Genomic DNA, 27,052 nt, shown 5'->3' with positions numbered 1-27,052 from the left:
TGAGGTTTCCTGTAAGATCTTCAACACAGTCATTTCAGCAGGCAGAGGGAAGCCTCAAAACTTGTAGATGGATAGATCACCAAACGAGGGATGCCAGTAGGACTTCTAACTTCTCCAGTCTTCAGTGTCACCTGGGCACCCAGAAGTGTGTCTCCTAAAGTTATTGTCAAACCAGCAAGTTGGCAATTAGGATTCATCATCATAGCGCTGGCCAGGATTATGGTGCATGGAAAGCACCCAACTCCTTTGTTCATACATGATATCCAAAACATCTAATTCTAGTTTGAAGATTTGTATTTTTACAATGGTGTCTTTGGGGTTAGGAAGGGATGGAAGATCCTACTAGGGGTCGGGCATTGTGCAATGCCTAGGAAGTGCCCCCCAGGAAGAGCAGAGAAAGCAATCTATGTCTTTTAGGATGACAACACACAAATTCATACTGGGGGAGAGAATACATTTAGTGCATCACAGAAACCAATAGGATTCTAAGGTAAAGTGTCCCCCACCCCCCAGCTCATGTGTGAGACACTTGATTCCCAGAATGTGACAGGGAACCTCTGGGAAGTAGAGACTAGTTAGGAAAAGTAAGTTCCTGGGTAGAGGGGATGTTGGAGCTTATAGTAGGGCCTGCTTCCTATCCACACCCTGTCCTATAGAGAGTTGAGCAGGCAGCTTCATACCTGCTTCCATAGCTGGGGGAGCCTCAAACCTGCCGCCACAATTGGGAGAGCCTCACACCTGCTGCCACAGCTTGGGGAACCTCACACACCTGCTGCCACAGCTTGGGGAACCTCACACACCTGCTGCCACAGCTGGGGGAGCCTCTTCTCACCAGCTGCCATAGCTGGGGGATTGTCATACCTGCTGCCACAGGTTGGAGAACCTCACCTATTATCGTCGTCGTTATTTTCCTGCTATGATGGCCTGAGTTTTCCAACTGTAAGTCAAAACAAATTCTATCTCCCTTGAGTGGCTTCTTGTCAGACTTATGTCTGATTATGAGAAAAGTAAGAAACAGAAATTAAGGAATTTGGAACTATTTCTAGTTTGGAGCCATTAAAGGGGAAGGTGAACAGGAGACACAAATATTTTTCTTTTAAAAAATCCTTTCAGAACTTCTGATCAGTTGGGTGACTCTTGATGCTGTATGTGATGCCATGAACCCACAACCAGAAACCTTAGTCTACCACAAAGAAGATGGCTATTGCTTTGAATTTTCCATCATTGTTAATTTCAATTAGCTGCCCTCTTAATCGAAATCCACAAGTTAGACAGCTTACAGATGTGAATGGCATTGTGTAATTTTCCTAGGTGTGCTCTCAGCACAACCTAGAATCACCTGAGACTCTCAATAATAATCTGACTACCTTGGTTTGAGCTGTGGACATATCTATGGAGAATTGTCCTGATTGTTTCTTGATGTAAGAAGTTTAAGCCCACTGTGGGCAGCACCATTCCCTAGGTAGCAGCATTTCCAGAACAGTATAAGAGAGGAGAAAGTTAGCTGAGAGTGAGCTAACTTTCTCTCTTTGGTCTTGACTATGAATGTGATGCTTTGAGTTCCTGCCTTGACTGCTCCACAGTAATGGGCAATAACCTAGAACCATAGCTGAATTTCCTCTCCTTGTTGTTTTCTGTTAGGGTGTTTGACAGTGTAACTCTTTTCTGTTGTAATAAAACTGATTAAGACTTAAATATGAGGAGTGATCTGTCATTGCCTTTATTAAGAGTTCACGTTCTTTATGGGTAGAGGACCGCATTGCCTTAGTCTGTTTATGCTGTGATAACAAAATGCCTTTGAGTAGATAATCCATGAACAAGGGATTTACTACTTACAGTTCTGAATGCTGGAAAACTGACTCATGCCCTTAGATTCCTGATTCATTCATAGCTATCTTTTGGCTGTGTCTTAATTGGTTGATGGACCCAGTGAGAGAGCCTTGTGCACCCTTTGTGTAAGAACATTAATTCCAGGTGAGAAATGTCTCAGTCAATAAACTATTTGCTGTGCATGCATGAAGACCAAGGCTTTGAGTGGTGGCTCATTATTGTAATCCCAGTGCTGAGAAAGCAGAGCCAGGAGGATCTCCAGGGCTCACTGGCCAAACCAATGAGCTTCAGGCCATGAGAGACCCTGTCTCAAAAAATAAGGTGGAGACCAATTGAAGAAGACATCTAAGACTAACCTCGGTCTACACACACACACACACACACACACCATATGTGAAAGCACCTCCATGGGATTCTACTAATTCCATAGGCCCCAGTGGGGAGGGAAGAGCTTTCACATATGAATGTGGGACACAAATAAGTGCCCCATTTATGAACCAGTCTAAGTCATTCCCATAGGAACTCCAGCTTCATCCCATCTATGGAGATTGTGTGTGTGTGTGTGTGTGGTTTACCTTGCACCTCTAGCCAAGCTGGGAAGCACTCCCAGAGCCTCCACAGCATGCCTGCCCGTGTGCTGAGGACCCCGGAAATGGAGTTTACTGGGGCAACTGCTTTCCCTCCATTAGTGGGGGCCCTGTGACTTGGCTTGTGAAGGGCTGATTACATCTGGGGGTTCTGCTCTGCTGTGAGTAAGAAAAAGAAGGAGAGAGCAAGAAGCCAGGAAGCCCTTACATAGAGCCCAGCAGCAGGTCTTGAGTCCTCAGAGGTTGCCGAGTTGCCCCTCGTTCAGCCCCCCAGAAGCTGAGGGGCTTCCAGTGAGCACCATCCTGGAGGAGAAGCCAGGTGTGAGGGAAATGCAACCACATCCTGGGCTCAGGTGATTCATAGTCCGTGAAACCACTTCTGGGGATATTCTGCTCACTCAGCAGAGAGGGGTGCTTAGCTTGGTCTCATCCCTGGTGCTTGTCAGAGCTGGACAGGTCAGCCTGATGTCACTCGTGGAAGCCAGGAGGAAAGCCACAAACATTCCAGGAATCTGGCTTGCACTGTAGCTTTTGTGTGGGGCTTGGTGTGGGGGTAGGGTGCACATGGGCTTGGGCCTGGTGTTCTGAGGGGCTCGCCTGACAGCTGGCAGGGAGATTTTTCTAATATCTTCCCTACACATGAGGTCTGGATTGCTGTGAGCCACGGTTTCATGGGTGTGGCAGAGCAGTAGGCTTGCCTCAGGCACACCAGCGGGGAGTACTTGAGGGGTCTCCTAACATCTGGGTACTCTATGGGTTTTCTTCTGTTTTTTTTTCCCCCCTCTGGGGTGGGGAATGAGAAAAATCTGAAAATATAAAGGGAAGAAAACTACCTTTTCTCCCACATTCATACCCAGCCCAGCCCTGTGACCTCAGACCTGGGTGTCATGGTGATAGAAAGGTGAGATTTCCTCTTACCACAGGGGTGACCTGGTGAAGACACTGATCAACAGCTACTGGGGGATGGTGACGTGATGATTGAGGGGTGGTGACGTGATCGGGAAGATCTTATCTTCTCAAACGGAAGTTAGTAAACAGGGAGGTGACTGCCTCACAAAGGATGTCTCAGCATGGCAGGACAGGCAGGCACTGGGCTTGATGACAGAGGGGCAGACCAGGTGACCAGCAGACTGACCATGGTCTGGGGATCAGAGGGTGACTTGCTTGAGAGACTTGAGGAAGGCTGGTCCTTGCCTTCAGTAAGTCAAGCACTACCAAGTCTAAAGCAAATGCATTTTCAGAGTCTTGGAAAAGGTTTGATGGTGCCCAGTATTTGGATGTGCGGGGGGGGGGGGGGTGTTAATGAGGTTAATGAATGTTTTTAGAGTGCTTTGAGATGCAGTTATATGGCACACAGCCAAAAGCAAGGCTGGCCTGTAGTCCATTGACCAATCAAAACAGCCACCAGGGGTACAGCAGCAGCCAGGCCTTCAATGAATAGTAGTAATTACAGTTTATGGCCCTAACCCACACCTGTCAGCAAAGGAGGCTGAGTTGCCCACCTCAGGAAGTGCTGGTGGGCCTGTAGTTATGCTCCCCAAACTGAATTGGGGGTAGAAGAAAACTATCTCTCAAGAGAGCCTCGAGCACAGCTGGGAGGACTTCCAGGAGACGCTGAAGGTGAGGAGTCAGAGATGCTCCTATTTCACACCAAAAACCAAGCTTTCTTCTGAGAGATGAAGAACTGGGGTTCCCAGGAGATTGGTTCATAAAGCCATCCTTTCTAAAAAAAAAAAAAAGCCTAATATAGCTTAAAAATTAAAATCTATAGGAAGAGACAGCAGAGTCTGGCAGGGAGCAGGGCGTTTCTCAGAAGGAAGAGTCAGCTTTTTCTCAACAGGAGAGTCACTATTGCTATTTAGGTATTTCCTGGGATGAAGCTCAGAAAGCTGTTTTCCATCATGATCAGTCCAGGGAGAGGGTACAATGACATCTTTAGTAAAAAAATACTCTTCAATGGCTTTTTGTCTTTTGTCTTTCACGTCTTTATCTATTCGAGACCGACTTAAGTAGGAAGCCTGATGACGAATCTCCTCTGGGTCTATGTCTTGGTTAGGGTTTTACTGCTGTGAACAGACACCATGACCAAGGCAACTCTTATAAGGACAACATTTAATTGGGGCTAGCTTACAGGTTCAGAAGTTCAGTCCATTATCAAGGCAGAAACATGTCAGCATCCAGGCAGGCATGGTGCAGGTACAGCTGAGAGTTCTACATCTTCATCTGAAGGCTGCTAGTGGATGACTTCCAGGCAGCTGGGTTAAGGGTCTTAAGCTCACGTCCACAGTGACACACCTACTCCAACAAGGCCACACCTCCTAATAGTGCTACTCCCTGGGCCAAGCACATACAAACCGTCACAGTCTATTTCTACAGGATTTATTACAGCCAACTGATCAATACACCATCTAAATTCCCCTGGAGTTGGTAGTTTTGTGAATGTAAAGACAGAAGGACTGGCAAGGGTTTGTTCACAGAGATTAGAATAATCACTAGGACTTTCAAGGCATTTGAAACAGATCCTTCCTAAACTTCCTGGTGTTTTTTGCAGACATCTCCCATAGCCCAGGAAGTAAATTTTGGAAGATCAAAGTTGAGCAGGCTCCTTTGGTAACAGCAGAGACGTCACTTCTACTGACCATTCAGTTTCCAGGTGTCTCTTTCTCTCCTCTCCTTCTCAGGCAAGTCTGGAGCCAGGAAACAGAGCACTCCAATTCCAGACAGGAGCCAATTCAGGAGGTACCAAGAAGGCAAGAAAATTAGGTATTTTTGATCTTATCCATGTTACAGATCTGGCCACAGAAAACTCTCTTGCATTATCCCCAAAGCTTGAAGGTTATAAGTTAACCACTGGTGTGCATGGTTCTTTACCTTCAGGGACAGGCAGAATCATCTTGGGAAGAAATGGATTAACTTCTCAAGGATTTACTGTCTGTACAGATATAGTTGATAGGGATAGCAAGGAAGAAATAAAAATCATGGCAAATGTGAAAAAGGAGATGCAAATTGAAGCAGGGGATAAAATTGTTCAATTGTCATTATTTCCTTATATCAAGGGCAATGCTGCTCCCATTGAACGAACAGGGGCCTTTGGGAGCACTGGGAGACATGTGTTCTGGAAAACAACTGGCAATGATCAGAGACCCAAATGAATGGTACAAATGAATGGTGTGGGCATAGAATGGTTGGTAGATACAGGAGCTGGTGTTAGTATACTTTCCCAAAAGTCTTGGAATCCAGATTGGCCACCTCAGAAGGTTTAAACACAATTTATAGAAATTGGTAAATTATCACGAATAAGACTAAGTATCTGATGGAATACCTGTGTGGGACCCAAAGGGCAAACGGGGAAGTTGAGGCTGACATACCCATAAGCTTATGGGAAAGCGATCTTACAACAATGGAGCACTCAAATTAATATTCATGAAATTTTAGGGACAGCAAATAAGGAAATTAGAGGTGATCTGGTAGATACTCCTGTATTATAATTGTTATAATCTAGGATGGAAGATTATTATTGGCTATGATCGGGGATTGATAAAAATTTAAAGTAGTTTTGTTTGAAGTATTGTATATTGATGGAATTTTAAAATTGTTATGTTTGAAGTATTGTATATAAGGTTGTTTTCTTAGATTATTTGACTGTATTGTACATATTCCATTTATTGAAAATGTGATGGTTTTTACAATTATTTCTATTGTGTACAGATTGCTAATGACCATCTTAAGGACAATTCTTGGACAGAAAGAGGAATGTGAAGTGGAAACTTCACATTTCTTTGGAAAGTTAGTTATGTCAAATGTTGTTTTGATGGGGCACACAGGTGAAAGGACATCTTGCTAAAGCAAACACATAAAAGCAAACACATAAAAGGACCCAGGATAAAGGAGTATAAATATGACCCCACCGACAGTGAGAGACAGGCACTGAGCATTGGTTTGGTTTGCTCTGCCTCACTATTCTTCGATAACGACACACGCGTATTGGTGCGCCTTACATAGCGTTGTTGAGCTCAACTTATGATAATGCTGCCATTGAGAGAATCTCGCCCAAGGACTGCTTGTGAGGTTCCTGTGGCAGCTTGCTGCGTCCAAGGTCTCACCTCAGGCTGGTTGGCGAGCCTAACAGTTCCTTCAGGATTGAATTACAGCTGCTGGCTTGTGCCTGATGTCTGCCTACCAAAAGGACAGGACTGTAGCTGCTGGTTCGTGTGTGGTGTCTGCCTGTCTAGAGAACTGGTCTGCAGCCGCTGAGTCATAGTTGGTGTTTGCTACAGGACTGAGCTGTTGCCAAAGAAGATTGAGCTTGCTCCCAAAGAACTATTGCTGAACAGGTCCACTTCTCCCATATCCTAATAACTTTTCTCTTCACTACCGCTGTTGCATGGTTGGCTAGAGGAGTGGTTGAACCCTTATTAAAAGTAGGTTGCAAAAAATTTCTGCCTACACCGGCCTGTTTGGGTTGGCAGTGCAAAAGTTAAGTGCACTTTACTAATTAAGACTCTATTAGTCCAAGTTGCTCAAGAGCTTGTTTTCACCCTTCTCTCCTCTGAGCTAAGTCCCAGCATACCTGGCCGTGAAGCAACAAACCTCCCTTTAGCCCAAAGTCAGCCAACAAAGAGATACGCTGCCACGGGTGCATGCCAGGAAATGCCAGCCCAACAGGTGCCTGTTGGAGAACCGGGATGGCCAGAACCCAGGACAAAGAATTCCCAGTTCTCAGACCAAGTTCCCTAGAGTCTGGAACGTTCTTCCCTGAGGAGCCTGGCAGGAGGAAGGCATCATCTGCTGGCCAGGAGACTGCAGGGATAGAATCTAAGAGACTAAGTAAATCTCAAGAGGTCTGGGGATGACAGTCACTTGGTAGAAGACTTGGCTGGTGTGGGTCCCCAGGTTCAGTCCTTATACTGGGGAGGAGAAGGCAAAACGCATGAAGGAGACCTATGAGGTACACCTTCATTTCTTTTGATAATTTGGAAATTTTAAATTATTATTTTATGTGTATGAGTGCATGTAAATACACTCCATGTGTGTGTGTGTGTGTGTGTGTGTGTGTGTGTGTGTGTGTGTGTGTGTGTGCCTGGTGCCCACAGAAGCTCGAGATGGCATCAGATTCTCTAGACCTGGCGTTACAGGCAGTTGTGTGCTGCCATGGGGTTGCTGGGAATCAAACCTGAGTCCTTTGGAAGAGCAGCAAATGCTCTTATCTACTGAGCCACCTCTCCAGCCCTGATCTCCATTTCTATAAATGGCCATAGAATGAAATGCCATCATTCTGAGAATATAAATTATACAAATTAAAATTGTTGAAATTTATTGTATGTGTGTGTGCATATGCACATACATGTATGTCTGTGCACCATGACATGTGTGTAAGTGAGAGAATAATTTGTGGGAGCTGAACTCTGGGTTCTGGGGATCTAACTCACATCGCCAGGCAGGGCAGCAAGCCCATTTACCTGCTGGGCTAGCTCATCGGCACAGAACGTGCAGCCTGTAGAGGCCTCTGACACAGAGTCTCACTGGAATAGTCCAAATCAATTTTCTCTCCCTTAAGTTGCTTTTTAAAAGTACTTTGTCAAGAAAGACAGCTGATCTACAACTCATCTTCATTCAGTCAGTGAAGGGGACATGGAGGTGGGCCTCAGGTATCTGTCTGAGTGGATGCACATTAAAGAGTGTGGCACAGGCTCTCGGGTGCTATTACATGACAAGGAAGAACCAGGAGGCTAAGGTGTGCAAAGCAGTACAAGCAAAGTCCATCCATCCTGGGACACACAGGGCAACCCTGTGCCCACGCTGGTGCCTGCACATCAACCTGCTTAGCCTGCCCAGCTTGCCCCGCACACAGAAACAAATTACTGTGGTTTTAAGTCACGGGAATTTTAGGTCTCTTTGCTCTGTGTTGCTTTTGTGGTGACAGTTGGTAAATACATTAATCTCGCAATCACAGAACTAAACATAGTAGTGAATGCCACCCAACAGGTGAGGCTGGAGGAGGCACATCCTGTACCATTAGTCTCTAGGGCTTTACAGTGATGAGGAGGAGAAGGTAAGGAAGAGGTGTCCAGAGGCTAAATAGAAGGTGATGTGTTATGGGAGAGAGAGCTGCGTGGGTAAGATGGTTCAGGGAGTAGAGGTGCTTCCACCGAGCCCTAGCTCCATTCCCTGGTCACATATGGTTGAAGGATGAACCAATTCCCCCAAGTGGTTTTTTGACCTCCACACACATGCTGTGGCACATATACACCCCAACATGCACAACCAGTCAATCAAGTGTGTCACCTGATAGGGACAGTGGGTAATAAACAATATCCTTTGTGTGACACTATTAAGATCAAAAGAAAGCTTTCTTAACTATGCAAAGACATGGACATAGACTAGGGCTGTCTGGGCAAATGAAGATGTATGACCAACTAAAGTGAGGACTGAGAAATAAGTTCAGACCCAGTGACTCAGGGATCATTGTTCATCTGCACAGTTCTGTTCAGTCAGAGGGCTGAGTTGATCCAGGTCTGATTGAATTCAAGAAAAATGGGAGGACTATGAACAGACAACTCTCAGTAGCCAAGGAAGATAAGAACGCAACAATTGGTATTTTTTGATTGAATATATTTTATAAATATTAACTAATGTGAGCAACAATTGGTTTTTTTTGATTGAATATATTTTATAAATATTAACTAATGTGAATAATCCAGAAAATATGAGAAAGTGACAATAAGGTTTTTGTTGCTGAGCAGTGTCCTGGGGAAGCTGGGTACCAGGATCTGATGGGCAAACAAGGCTGCCAGCCCCTCCTCTGATGGCAGCCACTCATCCCAGCTCAGGGAGGAGGCGGTGCACACAAGGTGGATAGGTGTCTATGGCAGAAATGGTGAAGGGTTCTTTCGATCTGTCAGCTGACAGTAAGCTTGCAGCAGGAGAAGGGGCGTGGTAACCACTGTCCAGGAGGTTGGGAAAATGGTCATTCATGGAAGAACAAGATTGGCTGGCATCCTAAATGTAAAGTGGTGTCAGCAGAGGAGATGCAATTTCCACTTACAGAGTGGGGAAATGGGATCCAGGGATGCTACTCAGTTGGTCAAGTGATTGGCTAGCATAGGTGGTACCCTGGGCTCTAACCCCAGCATCAGGAAACCTGGTATGGTGATGCATGTCACTAGGGAGGTGGAGGCAGGAAGATCAGAAGTTCACAGTCATATACAGTTACTTAGGAAGTTGGAAGTCAGTCTGGGTACCCCAAATCCCTGTCTCAAAGCAAAAACTCAAATCAACAAAACAACAACAAAAAGAAAGAAAGCAGAGAGAGAGAGAGAGAGAGAGAGAGAGAGAGAGAGAGAGAGAGAGAGAGAGAGAGAGAGAGAGAATCACCATACCCTGAACGGCTATATACCCACAGCTTTTCTTGCAACAGAGGGTTGACACCACAAGCCAATTAGCTGCCTGAATTCCAAAAAGAGATTTTGTGAGCAGAGCTGGGGCCCAGTAACCATCACCTGTGGCCCAGCAGGGGCACAGAAGCAAAACAGCAGGTGCGAGTGGTTAAGAAGAGACCAGCAAAACACATCACCAACTGCCAGCAGCCATTGTGGGCTTGGATCTGGGCAAGCAGGGTCTGACAGCAGAGGCACAAGCACTCACTCACAGAGGTTTTCCCCACAGGCTCTTAGGAAAGACAGGGAGAAGGGAGAGCTGGAAAACGCCCCCTGGTGGTGCAGGCCTGGGAAAGGTTATAGGTGAACAGGAAGAACTGGATACGAGAAATATTTTAAGAGATGCAGTTCAAGAGTTCCACAAAAAATAATAATAAAATATAAATTTATATTATAAAAATAATAAAATTATAAAAATAATATATGAAAGCATAGGTCCAAATATTTTAGAGACCCCCCAATGATAAACTACTACCTAAATATAAACAAGTCCAAGAGAAAAACAAAACAAAAAATTAAATTAAATTAAATTAAATTAAAAAAACTCCAGATACTAGCAGGCCTAACTGATAAAACCAAGATTAAAGAGAAAACCTTGATGGGAGCTGTAAGGGAGGAAGGCGGGGCAGGGTGCATGACAGCAAAGGGATCAGGAGGCACAGAGGACTCTGGAGCCATGCATGTGGGCAGCAGTGGCTTAGCATCAGTCAATACTGGAAGAAAGTGACTGACCCAGAAGTCAGAAAAAAGCGACTTTGCACAGTGGAGATGGGGTGGGGAGATAAGGGAAAAGAGTGGTAGAGCAAGACACCTGATTCCCTCCTCTGGCCTCTGGGCACGAGTGCACCCATGCGCGAGCGCACACACACACACACACACACACACACACACAAACACTAGGCATCACTCCAAACAGTATAAATAACTAAATATGACTTATTAAAAAAATATCAAATGGTCAACTGTGTGCCACTTCACAAGAAACCTACTTGTTTTATTTTTGAAGAGATTTATTTGTGTGTGTGTGTGTGTGTGTGTGTGTGTGTGTGTGTGATATGTGTATACAGGTGCCCATGGAGGCCACAAGAGGTATCAGATCCTCTGGAACTGGAGATACAGGTTGTTGTTAGCCACATGATGTGAATGTTGGGAACTTGGGATCTCTGCAAGAGCAGAGCTGTCATGCCCCAGCTGTAGAACTGACCAACAAAGGTAAGACTCAGAATGGTGAAATTCCCGTTGGTGTGTTCTCACACTTAGAGCCACCCTCCTCAAATATTTTGTGTGGTCAGAGACAAATGGTTGAAATAGGTGGGTTTTGTTTTTGTTATTTTTGCTTTTGTTTTCCCCTTCTGGTGATATACTATGAAGAGTGAAAGAGAATGAGGGAGTTTAAAAAGAAGTTGTAAGATTGGATCTTGGACTTTACACTGTTATATTTTGACTCTGCAATGTCTCTTGCAGGCTCATACACTTGAACATCTGGGCTCCAGCTGCTGGTGGAGCTGATTTGAAAAGTCAAAGAAACTGTACAAGTTTCTTGCTGGATGGCCACTGATAGGCGGGCCTTGAGGTCTATAGCCCACTTCTTCCCATCTCTACTTCCTGCTCCTTCTGATCTCTGCTTTCTATCCTGCAGAGGGGTGGAGGAGAAGTCCAGGCAAGACATAGAGTGAGAGCAGAAGCTGCGGACTGTTGTAGATCAGCAGACTGGAAGAGCTGGTCAGAACTGCTGGGGTTTGGGTCCCAAGGCTAGGTGATATTTACACAGGGTGGTCAGAATGGGTGCTTGAAATTGGTACTGTTGGTAATGACAAGGTCAAGGGTATGGACCCAGGAATGACTAACCAGGACGTCCAAGATCACAGGAAGAGACAAAGTGAAGTCCACAGAGGGAGTGAAAGGCACAGTCTGATGACATGAGACTATGAATGGGGAGGGAAGGCCAGTCTGAAACCAGTGTCCCAGAGCATGAAGATGCCTAACATGTGAGCTCCACAATGCCAGATGAGAGGAAGCTGTCACAGGATTCCAGAGGAGAGGAAGCTGTCACAGGGTTCCAGATGAGAGGAGGCTGTCACAGGGTTCCAGAGGAGAGGAAGCTGTCACAGGGTTCCAGATGAGAGGAGGCTGTCACAGGGTTCCAGAGGAGAGGAGGCTGTCACAGGCTTCCAGATGAGAGGAAGCTGTCACAGGATTCCAGAGGAGAGGAGAGGAGGCTGTCACAGGGTTCCAGAGGAGAGGAGGCTGTCACAGGGTTCCAGAGGAGAGGAGGCTGTCACAGGGTTCCAGAGGAGAGGAGGCTGTCACAGGCTTCCAGATGAGAGGAAGCTGTCACAGGGTTCCAGATGAGAGGAGGCTGTCACAGGGTTCCACAGGAGAGGAGGCTGTCACAGGGTTCCAGAGGAGAGGAGGCTGTCACAGGGTTCCAGATGAGAGGAGGCTGTCACAGGGTTCCAGATGAGAGGAAGCTGTCACAGGGTTCCAGAGGAGAGGAGGCTGTCACAGGGTTCCAGAGGAGAGGAGGCTGTCACAGGCTTCCAGATGAGAGGAAGCTGTCACAGGCTTCCAGATGAGAGGAAGCTGTCACAGGATTCCAGAGGAGAGGAGGCTGTCACAGGGTTCCAGAGGAGAGGAGGCTGTCACAGGCTTCCAGATGAGAGGAAGCTGTCACAGGGTTCCAGATGAGAGGAGGCTGTCACAGGGTTCCACAGGAGAGGAGGCTGTCACAGGCTTCCAGAGGAGAGGAGGCTGTCACAGGGTTCCAGAGGAGAGGATAGTGTTTAGGGTGTGAGGAGTGAGATGTGGCAAGCAGCAGGATTCTTACTCTGTATGTGCTGTGGATGGAGCCAGGCTATGAGTTCAATGTGCCAGGCTGGATGCAGTCTCTCGCCTTTCCACTCAAGATTCAGAAAAATCACAGCCAACATAAACTTGTACCATAGAAGAACTGGGAAAGAGGTCCTTGGTAGGGGAGAAGGTTCAACACATTTCTTTTTGACTTGTTTTATTTTCCCTCGTTTTTTGTTGTTGTTTTGTTTTGTTTTTCTTTCTTTTTGTTTTGTTTTGTCGTGTACTCAGGTAAGTCTTGGACTTCTATGAATCTAAAGATATGATCTTGAACTCCTGCTCCCCCTTGCCTCTACCTCCCAAGTGTTGGTATGTCAGATATGTGCTATCATGCTTGGCTTCAAGATATTTCTCTCCTTTTTAAAAAAAGAATTGTTTATTTATTTTATGTATGTGAGTACACTGTCACTATCTTTAGACACACCATAAGAGGACATTGGACCCCATTACAGGTGGTTATGAGTCATCATGTGGTTGCTGGGAATTGAACTCAGGCCCTCTGGAAGAGCAGTCACTGCTCTTAACTGCTGAGCTATCTCTTCAACCCTCAAAATATTTCTTAGAGAGTAAAAGAAAGTGTCAGATATTTGGTGAGTAAGGGCTGAGTATTTGGCTCAGTGGGTAAAGTGAAGACTCTAGTTCATATCCTCAGAATCTGGGGCGTTATTTTATTCTGGATGAAAGCCAGGTGTGGTAGCATGTGTCCATTACTCAAGTTCTAGAGAGTTGGAGATGGGTGGATGTCAGAAGTTTGCTGGCCTGTCGGACTAGCCAATCAGTGAACCTTAGGCTCAGTGAGAGGCCATATCCCCCAAAGTAAGATGAAAAGTAAGAGATAGACTTTCAGTGTCAACTTGTGGGCTCCACAAGTACATGCATGGGTGAACATGCATGGGTGAGCATGCCCCCCCCCACATACACACATGTTAGATGAATAAACAGGGCAAAACAAAATGTCCCAGAATATGCAAGAGGAAGCACCAGCAAAGGAAGAAGCCATCACCCCCTCTGCACGCTCTCTCATCTCAAGCCCCTGTCACAGTTGGTAGGAGGATGCAGAGCAGGTATAAGAAAGAAAGAGCCCAACCAAAGGGATTACTCCAAAGTCCCCTACCCTTTGCAGTGTCACTAGAAACTTGTCTACAGGAAGCCCCGTTGTTCCCTGCACATCAAGGCTCTTCTCATGAGATGCTGAATTTACATTTGAGGCCAAGAGGATTGCCAGAGTGGGAGCCCTTGGGAGGAGAGGTCTGTGTATGCGCTTGGGGAACCCCATCCTCAGGCTGGCAATCTGTGTGCTAGTTCCCAGGAGCTACTCCCCAGCCTTGCAGGCCTCTGGTCAGCACACCCATCCCAAGAGAGCCTGGGAGAGAAAAACAGACACGCCCTGGGAGGGAACCCCGTGATGGCTCTGGAAGAAGACCAAAACCATTCTCTATCATTATGGATGATGGGACAATCCCCAGGGAGGAGCCAAACACCCCGTGAGTGAAACGACAGAGGTGTGCAAACAGTCCACGGAAGAGTTGTCTCAACACAGAAGCAAAAACAACTGAAATCCAAGTCTTTAATTAGGATCTTTTTGAGATGTTGTGAAGATACACACAAAAACAAAAGCAGGGTGTCCATAGATGGGACAACAAGGAAACTAATAAGAAAGATTAGGAGAATAGTTAAAAGATGAAGTCAAAACGATATTCCAGAACACGAGGCCCCAGGGGGACCCTCCGGGACAGACGAGCAGCTTAAAGAATCAATTCAGAAAGTCAGTTATCCAACTAAGATGCTACCCAGCAAGGAAACAGGAAGCACATCAGATGCAGGATTAAAACACTTTGCTGAGAACAGAAAATCATTTTCCAATGTAAAAAGTCCAGGTGGGAGGTGGCCCAGAGGATAAGAGGGTAAGGGTATCTGGAACATAAGCATGAAGACTGGAATTTGAATCTCCAAGACCCATGCAGAGTTTGGGTGCACATACACCGCTACCAAGTGTTGGGAGAGGTAGCTGCAGGAAGATCTTGGAGGCTTGCTTGGTGTACTGAGCCAAAGGGCAGAAAGCTCCAGGTGGGTGAGAGACCTTGTCTCAAGGGGGTAATGTGGAGAATGATAAAGCAGCCACCCTCAGTGTTGTCCTCAGGCTTTCACGTGTGTCACTCACACACATGTCACTTATACACACACATGCATAAACCTCACACACATGAAGTTCATATAGCGCTGTCAGTCATACACATCTTTAACACATTTCTACAGTTCAAAGGTAGCTAACTAAAAGCAGAGATATGGATTTTAAAAGAAAAGAGATAAAGATAGACAGATGGAACTACAGACACATATTCTGTGAAACAGAGGTCAGATCGATATCAGAGCTCTCATCAGAAACTGGATTCTAGAAGACAATGGATTTCAATGTTTGATTTTACTTATTACGTGTATATATGAGTATATGTATGTAAGTGCACACCTGTGTGGGTGCCAGCGAAGGCCAGTGTGGAGTCTCCTGGAGCTGGATCTATAGGGAGTTGTGAACTACCCAGTGTGGATGCTAGAAACTGAAATCAGGTCCTCTGCAAGAACAGTACACACTCTTAACCACTAAGCAATCCCTCTAGCCCACAAGACAATGGACTTAACCCTTCAAAGTTCTGAGGGAACACTAATTTGCCTCTGGATTCTATATCCTGCTAAACTATCAACCACAAAATTTCAGGTTGAAATACAATTCTTTTATAAGTATAGAACATAGAAAGTGTGGCTCCCATGAGAAGCACCCTTTGGATCTTTTATCACAGGCAATGTGATGGAACAAGAACCCAACTTTGTTCCCTAGGCCCATCAACACATTTGTTTCATAGCAATTCCAGCCAGTGACTGAATGAGTGCACCTCAGTCACACTCATTGGGTGTTCTTGCGGAAGACCCAAGTTTGTTTCCCAGCACTTATGGTGGGTAGCTCACAACTATCTGCATGCACTCTGTCTCCAGGGGATCCAGCGCCCTCTTCTGGCCTCTAAGCACACTTGCGCACACATGGCATAGTGTCACACATATATACACACACACAGAGAGACACAAATCTACACACACAAAACTTTTTAAAAGGCATAACTGAACTGAAGAAAAATAGTCACTACTAGAAAATAAGTGACAGTGACAGATTAAAATACAAGAATACCAGCACCAAATTAAAATATTAAAATGGTAAAACCTAAAGAGAAGATTATTGCTATGGACACAGAGAAAGGCGATCTCTCCCATATGCATACCTGGACCCCTGAAGATGACAACTAGAGTGAAGAGCCACAGAATGTTTACTTTGCTAAGTGTTTGGACACAGCACACTTTGTTCTGCCCTGGCCATAGACACTTCCCAAAATTCTGAGCATAGCTTAGAGTCTCCTTGGCTTTGAAGTTACATGAACATTTGGCAAATTCCTTAAGGCTCCTGAGCCTCAGTGGTAATTAAAAAAGTTATTGTTTATTGTGTGTGATATGGGGTGAGGGGATGCTCACCACAGCATGAGTGTGGAGGTCAGAAGACAGCTTTTGAGAGTCTGTCCTCTCTACCTACCAGGTGGGTTTTAGGGATTGAATTTGGGTTGTCAGACTTATGGCAAGCACCTTTATCCACTGAGCTATCTTGCCAGCCCATTAATAACTACCACTTAATGCCAATTAATAACTACCACTTGAGAATGCTGAGCGTTGAATGGGAATTGTGCACAGCCTGACACGCGGCAGCTCTGCTAAGCATTGTTATCTGTCTAGATGAGAAGTGAAGGGAATCCTTTCATGTTCTTTGTCTTTGGTAACCAAACTTTAGATGAAAAGAAAGGATTGTAATAACTCTGAGATGAGACAGAGTGCAGGCTAAATTCTGCGTCTCAATCCCAACGGTTTCTCCTTTCTTCCTCAATGGGAAACTTTGTACAAGGCACGTTTCCTCTGCATGCTCTGGCTTCCCTGCTGAGTCACAGTGAGTTTCCTCCTATGAGCTGCATGAGGATTGAGGGAGTTAGGAGAGTGGGTGGGTGACTATAATCGATAATTAAGATGAAGGGCTGGAGAGATGGCTCAGATGAGAGTGTTTTCTGTGTTTGCAGAGGACCTAAGTTCAGGTCCTAGGACCCACAAGGTGGCTCACAACCACTTGAAACTTCAGTTCCAGGAGCTCTGATGCTCTCTGCTGGTCTCCAAAGGCACATCCAGGTATATGACACAAAAGTAAAACCAAATCATTCAAATTCATCAATAAAAGTTAGCTATAATTGTAGTTTGAAATTAGCCACAAGGGCCTCCAGGTTTAAGGTGCCCGACTGAATATATCTACTGTCTCTACATGTAAAAGATTTAAAAATACTCACAAGGGGAGGATGAATAAAAATATGCAAAGGATACAAAATGTTGAAACTGAAAAAGTGGAATGGGGAGTGGAAAATAAAAATTAGGAGACTGTACAATGCTGAATATTTTGTACAGAAAATTTTATTTTAGTTTTTAGTATATGTGTGTGCATTTAAGAAAATTTAAATATGTGAGAAATGAGAACTCAATAGAAACACCTGAAACTACATTGGATGAAATCTTCTGGGAAATACAATAAAAGAAACAGAAAGCAGGAGAGATGACGTACAAACATCAGAGGGTAACTAGAAGAAATCCGAGATCCGAATATGACCAGTAGCAATTTAAGAGAGAGCAGAGGAGATTGACAATAACAATCATCAACAACAGCGTAAGAGAATTTCCCAAAACCAACGGACATGACTCTTTAGACGCAAATGGTCTTCTGGGACTCGCCAATTGCTTAACAGTAAATCCAGACGAAGGTACATCATTACACAGCTTCAGAACTGTGAGGGCAACGGGAACATCCTACAAGCTCTCAGAGAGGAAGAAGACAGAAAAAAAAAAAAAAAAAAGAAGAATCTGAATTGCTTTGGTTTTTTCAGTAGCAACATTAGAGACACAAAGCTTGTGTCAATGGGCTTTCAATCACTATAGCAAAATACATGGGGGAGATTATAAAGAGGAAAGGTTCATGCTTCTCATAGTTTTTTTTTTTTAAACAGAAAATTATTCTGAGTAACTTCTGGAAGGTAAAAATACATTAAAAAAAATTAAGTCAATAAAAAGAAGGCAATTATTAACTATAGATTAAAAACAAAAAGTAAGGAAGGAAACCTCACCACTGGGCAAGGCTGGGCTGTGAGTAATGTTTGTCCAGGCATGACAACATTAGCAGAGACCATTGATTTGGCCTAGGACTGTAATAATTACATGGAGGGGAGGGGACAGGAAGTAAAGATACTGGGGTGGTGGAAGAGAGACAGATTCTCATCTACCACCACAGGAAGTCTGTGGCTCAAGGACAAGACAGCAGCTCTCACAACATGAGCTAGAAACACAGAGATGTGCAGTCTGGTGATGACAACAGTTCACAGTGGCAGCTGTTAGGACCCAGCACGTGTAAAGTAGGGACAGGTGGGAAGGGAGCTGTGTTGTATTCTCCCAGATCAATTTGATGTTTGAAACAATGTGCCTCAACAAAACAAAGATTATCAGAAAACATTAAAAGACTAGCACCTCTGAGGAGCCGGTGTTTAGTGTCTGCCTCTAAGGCTGTGCTGCCTTTTGCGATGCCCAATGTACGGCATGGAAAATATTGGCAACTCTTCCTAAGCGAGCCTCTCGTTTTCTATAGAGGTATTAAAACATGCCATTATATTATATTATATACTAGTATAGAATGTGCCTTACACTAAACATGGAGGCAAACAAGTGATACGTAAGTAGAAAGCATTTAAATGCAAGTTCGACAACATCCTAAGTGTCAGTGGTATTAGTCAGCCTTCTGCTGCATTAACAACATGCCCAAGATAATGAACTCAAGGGAAGAAGTTTCCTGTGTCAGCCTTCAAGGCCTAATGCTGCTTGTGTAGCCATGTTGCTTTGGGATTGTTGGTGCCAGAGTATATCATGGTGATAGTACAGGGTGGCAAAGGACAAGGTATTTACTTCATGATGGGCTAAACAAAGACAGGAAGAGGACGGCCTGGGTACCAGTATCCCCATCAGCAACACACCCCAGTGATGTAACTTTCTCTAATGAACCCTCCACTTAGAGACACTACCACTTTGCAACAGCACCATGGGCTGTGGCCAAGTCCTCACTACATGGGCCTCTGGGAAACATTCATGACCCAACCATTATAATTTTTCATTACATTGAAACCACATTTAAAGAAATCTGGGAAATACAGTAAAAAGGAACAGAAAGCAGGAGAGATTTCCTTTTTGACTTTGTAAGAAACCTTTAGACTTTGAAGTCTGGCTTTCAGCCTAAAGATGGCCTTGAAGTTTGATCTGGGAGGCTGGACAGAGACCGTTGCTCCAGGCTTCAGACTATGTCCACCTTGCCTTTGAGATATGAAGGCCCCCTCCCTGAGAGGGGATTCCTGCTCATCTGCCCAAACCCATCACAGGATACACCCAACAGCTATTAGCTCGATACCATTCACACATGGAACTAAGAGGGAGTGGGTCCCTCCTTAAGATTTCATCTGTGTCACTCAGGGGACTCCAGAATGGAATCTAGTACCCTCACAATGTATGGAAGTGTGTGTGTTTGTGTGTGTGTGTGTGTGTGTGTGTGTGTGTGTGTGTGTGTGTGTGTGTGTGTGTGCATTTGCCACAGCATGGGTGGCTTATAAAAAATAAGCTGTGCTTTCTAACAGTTTTGGAGGATACCACCCCAAAATCAAGGGGGCAGTATGGCTGTTTGTTTCCCACAAATGCTCTAAAGAGGATCCTTCTTTTCCTGTCGAGTGGCCTTGGGAATTCCCTGGCACTATCCTGGTCTCTGCCTGCAACCACACCTGCCTTCTCCCCCCTAGGTCTGGAGGGATATGTGTCTCCCCAGAGTGGTCTCTTGTGCTGCACTGTGTATTATAGACACTGCCTGCTAGATTAGAGCCACATCTGTCCTGCTTGGCTTTGCTCTACCCAACTGCATCTGCTAGGACTCTATTTGAAAGCCAGGCCATAAGTTGAAGCCGTTCAGACTTGAATGTACATTTTGAAGGGGAAACAAGTCAGCTTTGAACAGTATGAAAAACAGATTTTCTGTTCTTAGCATGGCAGGCTTACCTCTCCCTGGCACCACTGTCTTCTCTTCAGTCAGGAGGGCTTACCCAACTCTCTACACAGTCCTTGACAAGTGGCTCTCTCAGCTAGCTAAGAAGAGGACCCAGGAAGACTGCAGGGAGTCAATCTACATTTCAAAGAAGGCTTTTTTTTTGTTTTGTTTTTTTGTTTTTTTCGAGACAGGGTTTCTCTATATAGCCCTGGCTGTCCCAGAACTCACTTTGTAGACCAGGCTGGCCTCAAACTCAGAAATCCGCCTGCCTCTGCCTCCCAAGTGCTAGGATTAAAGGCGTGCACCACCACGCCCAGCTCAAAGAAGGCTTTTTAAATCAGCTGTCAACAAAGCAGATTGCCTGGCAGAGGTGGCTAGGCCTTTAATCCTAGCACTCAGGAGGCAGAGACAGTAAAATCTCTGAGTTCAAGCCCAGCCTGGTCTATAGAGCAAGTTCTGGAATGGCCAGGGCTACACAGAGAAACCATATCTCAAAAAGAAGACAAGACTCAGAGATCAAGACTAGAGAGGTTAAGAGAATTTTCTGCTTAGTTCAGTTCCTAGCACCCAGATCTCTAGCACCAAGGTCCGGGGACTCACAGTGGCCTTGAACTCCAGCTTGAGGTTCCATCACCCTCTTCTGGTCTCTGCCCACACATCTGCACTCACACATGTACATGAAACTAAATAATAGAGTCTTAAAACAAAACACAGACTTCATTGAGAGTTAAACAAATGGAATAAATGATACATAGTAGATGAAGATGAAATTTTAAATTTGGCAAAAGGCAGCAGGGAAAATATTTTTTAAAAAGACCTTCCAGGATTTGGGCATCTCATCCCTCCTCTCGTGAGTGCAGACAGAATGCAGAGAATTCTGGGTATCGGTCTCCATCCTACTGTTGGGAAGACACAGACAAGGGCATTTTGGGTGGCAATGTCCAACACTTTTGAGAACAGTAGGAGTCTATTCTGGGTAGCCACATCCACCCTGCCTCTGAACGATTCAGAGTGCATTCTGGGTAGCAACACTCATCACCCTGAGAAGACTCCGTGTTTGTGAAGCTCTTCTCACACCTCAGCCTCCTTCATACCCCAGAACTCCCAGCCGTGACTAGAAGATTGGGGGCTACAGTTGTCCCAAGATGCTCACTTTCTGTCTCTCAGGTTGGGTCTAGCTTTTCCCGAAACCCAATGACTGATAACCTTCCTCTTGCTCCAGATGACCCACTCCAGCCCACAGTGACTCAGATAGGAGCTTGTAGTCATGGGTGTCTTTCCTGTCACGGAAGAAAGAGACAGTGGTCTCATTGTTTGGATGACACAGTCTTCTGGGTGGGAATATGCTGGGGTTTTTGTTGTTTGTTTGTTTGTTTTGTTTTTTGTTTGTTTTTGAACCCAGAGGCTTTGGGGATAAGAGCAGGAGGTCACGGGTGGCCCTGGGTATTTATTTGAAAGCCATTGGGATAATTGTGAATCATTCTTTAGTGACTCACTCTTGTTATTGTGAGAGAGAAGTTTGTCTTGACCACCCCCCACCCCCACCCCCAGCTCCCAGTTCTCGTCTCAGTTGTGACAAGATACACCAGTTCTTCCAAAAACAATGGTTCATAGCTGTGTGTAAACTGGTATCACCTTGCCTGGGAACCTTCATTCTCAAGGAGCAAGCAGTGGGAGGCACCCAAGACAGAAATGCTCAAGGAAGTCTTGGAGAAGTCTAGACAGCTCACCATGAACTTCTCAGAATGTGTTCAGACAGTTGGCCTCCTCCCAGAGACCCCTCTGCTACCCCAGGGAAAAATCTACCCGGAAAGCACAAGGGGCTCCCTCAGATGAGGGCAGCCACCCCAATCAGACCTCAGGACCAACTGTCATGTCTTACCAAAATAGGCGTTAAAAGCCGTGATAAGGGGAAGGCTTGTAATGACAGCCTGAGCCTCCTTTCATCCAAATCTCTAGAATCTCCTAGACACACTAATTACCCCTCCCTGCCCTGGGAGGAGGAGGAGCCTGCGCTTGTTACCCTGGCAGGACATCTCAGCTCCCTAAGAACCAACACTGACCTAAACCCAGGAATGGCATGGGGTCCACCCTCAACCCTGTCAGTGTGGTTCTTATGAAGGTTCCTTATCCCGAATTCACTATGTTAAAAATGACAGAACTGGGGTTGGCAAGATGGCCCAGTGGATAAAGGCACTTTGCCTCCAAACCTAACCACCTGAGTCTTATCTCCAGGACTCACGTGGTGGAGAGAGCCAGCAGGTTGCCCTCTGGCCTCCACACATGCAGCAAGGCACGTGCTCCCTGCCCCAAAGAAAGTTCAGTAACTTTTTTTTTTCCTTTTAATGGAAGAAATAAGGGCTGGAGAAACAGTTCAGCAGTTAGACTCTCGCTCTGCGATCATGGGGATAGGGGTTTGGATCTCAGCACCTACATAAAAGCTAGGCATCCCCCCAAAAGCCTGAACCCCAGTTCTGAGTGAGGCTGGAGGATGGCTGGGGTTCACTGGCTTCCAGCCTAGCTGAGGTTCAGAGAGCCCATGCCTCACAGGGACAGGCAGACAATGTCCCCAGGAACTCACAGGTGCCTCTTCCAGCCTCCCAGAATGTACAGGCACACACACCACATATACTCAGACACTTAGGTACCATGAACACACAAATAAGTAAAATAGAATTAAAAAAAAAAACGACAAATGGGGTAAATGGTAATATGTAGTAGTGCCCTGTGAGTTGCCAGTCATTGAAGATGTGGTGTGAGGGTGCCATCTGCCTCAGGAGAGCTGTGCTCCCAATTTGCAGGTCAGCTGCTTGGCATTGTGGGGTAGGAGGGAGACTGCTCAGCCCACAGGCTGCTAGCCGGAGCTCCTATACATGTAAAAACATCTAGCCACAGATTTCAGGACTCTCTACAGAGTAGAATGTGAGGTGGCATAGAATGGTGAGTAGAATGGGGAATATAACAAAATTCCTGTCCCTGGAACCCATCCTACCTTCCTGGACAGCCCTTGGGCTGTGACACCATGAGCCTCACTTCCTGGACAGTGGTGCTTGCCCAGGCTTAGTTGAGATTTCTGAGGACTTGACAGCATGGGAGGAACAACATTGGTTGTCCTAGATTAATACGTTATCCTGTTGAAACCCCGCAGTGGTTTCTGAGATCTGTCTAGGAAAGCCAACTTGTTCTAACCTCAGTCTGGTCAGGGACAATGACAGTCACTTAAAAATATTGAGGGGCAGGATGGGGGGTGACAACTAGGACGGGAAGTCTTTTCTTTCTTTGCTATTGAAAAGATTGACAGTAATGTGTGGTGGGCAGAACCCTGCAGGCCGGCCTGTGAATAAACTTGTTCTTGGGGCTTCCACACTCATTTCAAGGTCACTGGGAGGAGGCAGTTCCAAAGGGGGCTGTGTTATATAGGAGGGTCAGGCAAAGGGTAGGTTAATAGCACACAGAAACACAGGCTGTGTGCGACCCAGCATGGTGTCCTGAGCCTAGCAGGTGGGCTTGACTAGGTAATTAAGGCCAGATCCAAAAGATATCTTTGCAAGGCATGTGACGTGAGAGGTGTGTGGAAATTAGCATTTCTTTGGGGACATTTCTGCATGGATGGGTGAGTGTGCCCCCTGGAGGCAGTGCAGTGAGTTCTCCAAGGACACGGCTGTTTCCCTCATACATGGTAGCAAAGTTTGTCCCATTCACTGGGCATGAGAGTTAATTTTACCCATTATGTCAATTTTCTGCAAGACAAATTGCTGTCGAATATTCTGTGTAGCTAGTGAGAATTGAAGATGGAAGGCAAGATTTTTCAAAAATCCTTTTGTGGTTCATATGCAGGGTTGGGCCAGGCTTGAACAGATGCAATTTAATGCTCGACAGGACTCCCAGACTCCTTTTTTCTTTTAAGTCTTTGTTGATGTACACCCAGGGGTGCTTGTGGCATGATAATAACAATAACTAACACACATTTCCTGTTCCACTCTATTCTGTGAGCTCAGAACAGCCCAGTGTGTTTGGTATAGTAGAATCCCAGTGAGATGGGAACCATTGTTAGCCTTGCTTTACAGGGGAGACAGTGGTTGGTCTGGTAATATTCATAGATAGGAGAAGAATTTTGCAGGGCCAGAGCAAGAGGCCATGCCAGAAAACCCCACCACCCACAGTGGGAGAGAAAAAAACTGCCACAGTGACCTCCAACAGTCTCTCAGAAGCAAGCCCAGTGTCAGGGACACGGCCAACCTACGTGATGTGGGGACCATCACGAGTAGTATTCTCAAATGCAATCCGTGGGGGAAAATGTATCCAAGGGTTGGGTCACCCTGGTTGTCATGAGAGGCATTTGTGTGACCCTCCAGGAAGGAGCAAGAGAAGGGCAGTGACAACAGAGTCGGGGGCGACCCAACACTGCTTCTCATCTGTGCAGTCACCCATCCTCAGCCAGCACCAGGGAGCTCTAGATGGCTCACCATGAAGACTGTGACCAGGATCCAGAGCCACTGCTACCTTTGGATCATGGTAGTGACTCCTGGTATGTGTAGATCAATATCATAAGATCAATATAATCAGCAGGCTCTGAGCTTTCTTTGCCAATTGACTGTCCTACATCAGAGAAGGCAGGGGCAGACATTGTCTTATCTCCCTACAACAAAGCACTTCCCCAGCAAGCAGCAAGCATGTGGTCAAGCTTTGGAAAGACTCACTCCCTTCTCCTTAACTCCCAGAGTGTGACCTGGCCTCCTCCAGGGCTTTGGGCATCTGTGGGGTCTCTGCACAGGGCCCCCCATGTTCTGATTCTATTTCTCTGTTGTACAGAAGAAGAAGCTAAGGCCTGACCCAGGCGACCTAAGTGCTCATCCCATACCAGAGATGCCTCTGGAGACTGGCTCCTGTGTAATGGTTTGCACCTTGTCTAGATTGAGCTAAAGCCATTGGGGTGGCTGTCCTCAAGTGGGTACCCGGTAATGTGTGGTACTCAGGTGTGTTCTGAGGTGAGTGAGGAAGCCCAAAGTTTTCAGTTAGTCCTTTTGCTAGTGAGGAAAAAAAGAGAGCTTAGCTGGAAGCTACTGAGTTAAAAAAGAAAACACACACACACACACACACACACACACACACACACACACACACACACACACACCAGAAAGCAAGGAGCTGCTGCCATCTGGTGGGGATCTTGGGGAGTGGTAGTGAATTGAATTGGGGAGGGGCTGGGCTACTTACCTGGTCCTTCCATTTTTCTGTTTCCTCTCTTTCTTCTTTTCCTTCTTTTCTTCATGTCTGTCTCCCTCCCTCCCTCCCTCCCTCCCTCCCTCCCTCCCTCCCTCCCTTTCTTCCTTCTTTTATAACTGCTCCACAGCCATTTGAAAGAAATGTGCATTCTGATTTATAGACTATTTGCATATCTATTAAGCCAATATGTTTTTATTGTTAATGAAACCTGCTATATTCACACACAGGTGTGTTTACCTATTAATGTATACTTTTATCTACTTGGTGTAGGGATAAAAAGGCATAAAATCTCTCATCTAAAGTTGTGATTTCTCTTCTTTTCTTTACATTCTCATTTAGTTTACCTTCATTACAAAAAAAAAAAAACCCATTTAAAAAAAAAAAAACAAACATTTATTTTGTGGGTAGGAGCGCCACAGTGTATATGTGGAGATCAGAGGACAACTTGTAGGAACCTGTTCTCTCTCTCACCACATGGGTTCCGAGGGATAGAACTCAGTTCATCAGTCTCAGAGGCTCTGCCCACTGAGCCCCTAAGCCCCCCTTCTCTCTCGCTCTGGTGGTGCATGCCTTTAATCTCAGCACTCGGGAGGCAGAGGCAGATGGATTTCTGAGTTCAAGGCCAGCCTGGTCTACAGAGTGAGTTCCAGGACAGTCAAGGCTACACAGAGAAACCCTGTCTCAAAAATCCAAAAATAGAAAAAAATTTCCTTTCTCAATGAGAAATTTATCATGTTTTACCTCCATTTTCCTCCAAGTTATCATTTCTGTTTATTCTAATAACTATTCTGAAAGTGTCTGCATTTGGTTTGTGAATGAAACATTAGACTTAGTTGTACATTTAATTGCTCACTAACTAGTTTTAATTGCTGGGTTGTTAATACTGATTTTTTTCATTATGTGAGTTCTAGTTGCTGGTGTTCATAAGTGGCCCTGGGACCCAAGTCTAGACATACCTTATGATTTCCTCATTCATGATCAACTGCCTGTGTCCTGCTTTAAGACATGGTGGATATTTTAATCAAAGGTTGCAGTAAGATGCCTGAAGACTCTGGCTCCTCCCTTGCACTGGACACGCCCCTTCACTTTTATATTTTTAGTCAGTAGGGCGCACCTCTGTTTCCATCCAGTAACTACAGGGGGAAGCATGAGGAGGAAGCGGTCCCTGTCTCCATCTTTAGATGGTTTATTATTTTTAAGTCATGTGTGTGGGTACAGGCATGAATACAGGTACCCACAGCGGCCAGGGAAGGATGTCAGATCCCCTGGAGGTGCCTGATGTGGGTGCTGGGAACCAAATGTGAGTCCTCTGGAGGAGGAGCAAATGCTTAGTCACACAGCCATCACTCTAGTCCTGCTGTCACCATCTTAAACCACAGCAAGCTCTACAAAGTGGAGTGGCGCATGACCATTGACCCTGAACTAATCAATGACCGTAGCTATGGGAACAGGAGCCCAGCCCCCCCCCCCCCCCCCGTGCTACCTGCTCAGGGTGACTTCAGCATAGGAGCACTTGGCAGCTTGGAACAGGAGGGCGTGGTCCATAGGAGCCCATGGATGGGGAACTTCAGGATATCCAGATGGGAACACAGGAAGAAGGGACTCTGGCTGTGGGTGCCGGGTGTGGAATAGACCTGCCTGCAGCAGAGGCTTGGGCTGAGGACAGAGGTAACTTTTGTGGAGCATGACTTGGGGTCCTGGGACCATGGATGTAGTGGAAAGAGCAAGGCTTCTTTCTGTTTGAATCTGGGCTTTACCAGATGTGAATTTTGAGACCTAGGAAGTCCCCTTGTTCAGAGCCCATGGCCTCATCTGTAAACTATAGCAGACTCACCCTTGGGCTTACAGTGCTAAGATGAGATGCTATGCTCAGATAGTACCTGGCTTATGTGTGTGGATGTTCAATAAGGGCTGGGCATCCCCGCCCCTGGTGTGTGTGTGTGTGTGCGTGTGCACATGAGTGTGCACATGTGTAGTTTGGA

The 27,052-nt window shown here is 45.8% G+C and overlaps 1 pseudogene; it reads right to left on the bottom strand.

Annotated features, from left to right (window-relative positions):
- Window positions 1-3,871: 3,871 nt before the first annotated feature.
- On the bottom strand, window positions 3,872-26,046 carry Gm19596 (annotated as a pseudogene).
- Window positions 26,047-27,052: the final 1,006 nt, after the last annotated feature.

The sequence above is a fragment of the Mus musculus genome, chromosome 6 (assembly GCF_000001635.26).
Source record: "Mus musculus strain C57BL/6J chromosome 6, GRCm38.p6 C57BL/6J".
Classification (NCBI taxonomy): domain Eukaryota; kingdom Metazoa; phylum Chordata; class Mammalia; order Rodentia; family Muridae; genus Mus; species Mus musculus.
This window is presented reverse-complemented; position numbering and strand designations above follow the sequence as displayed.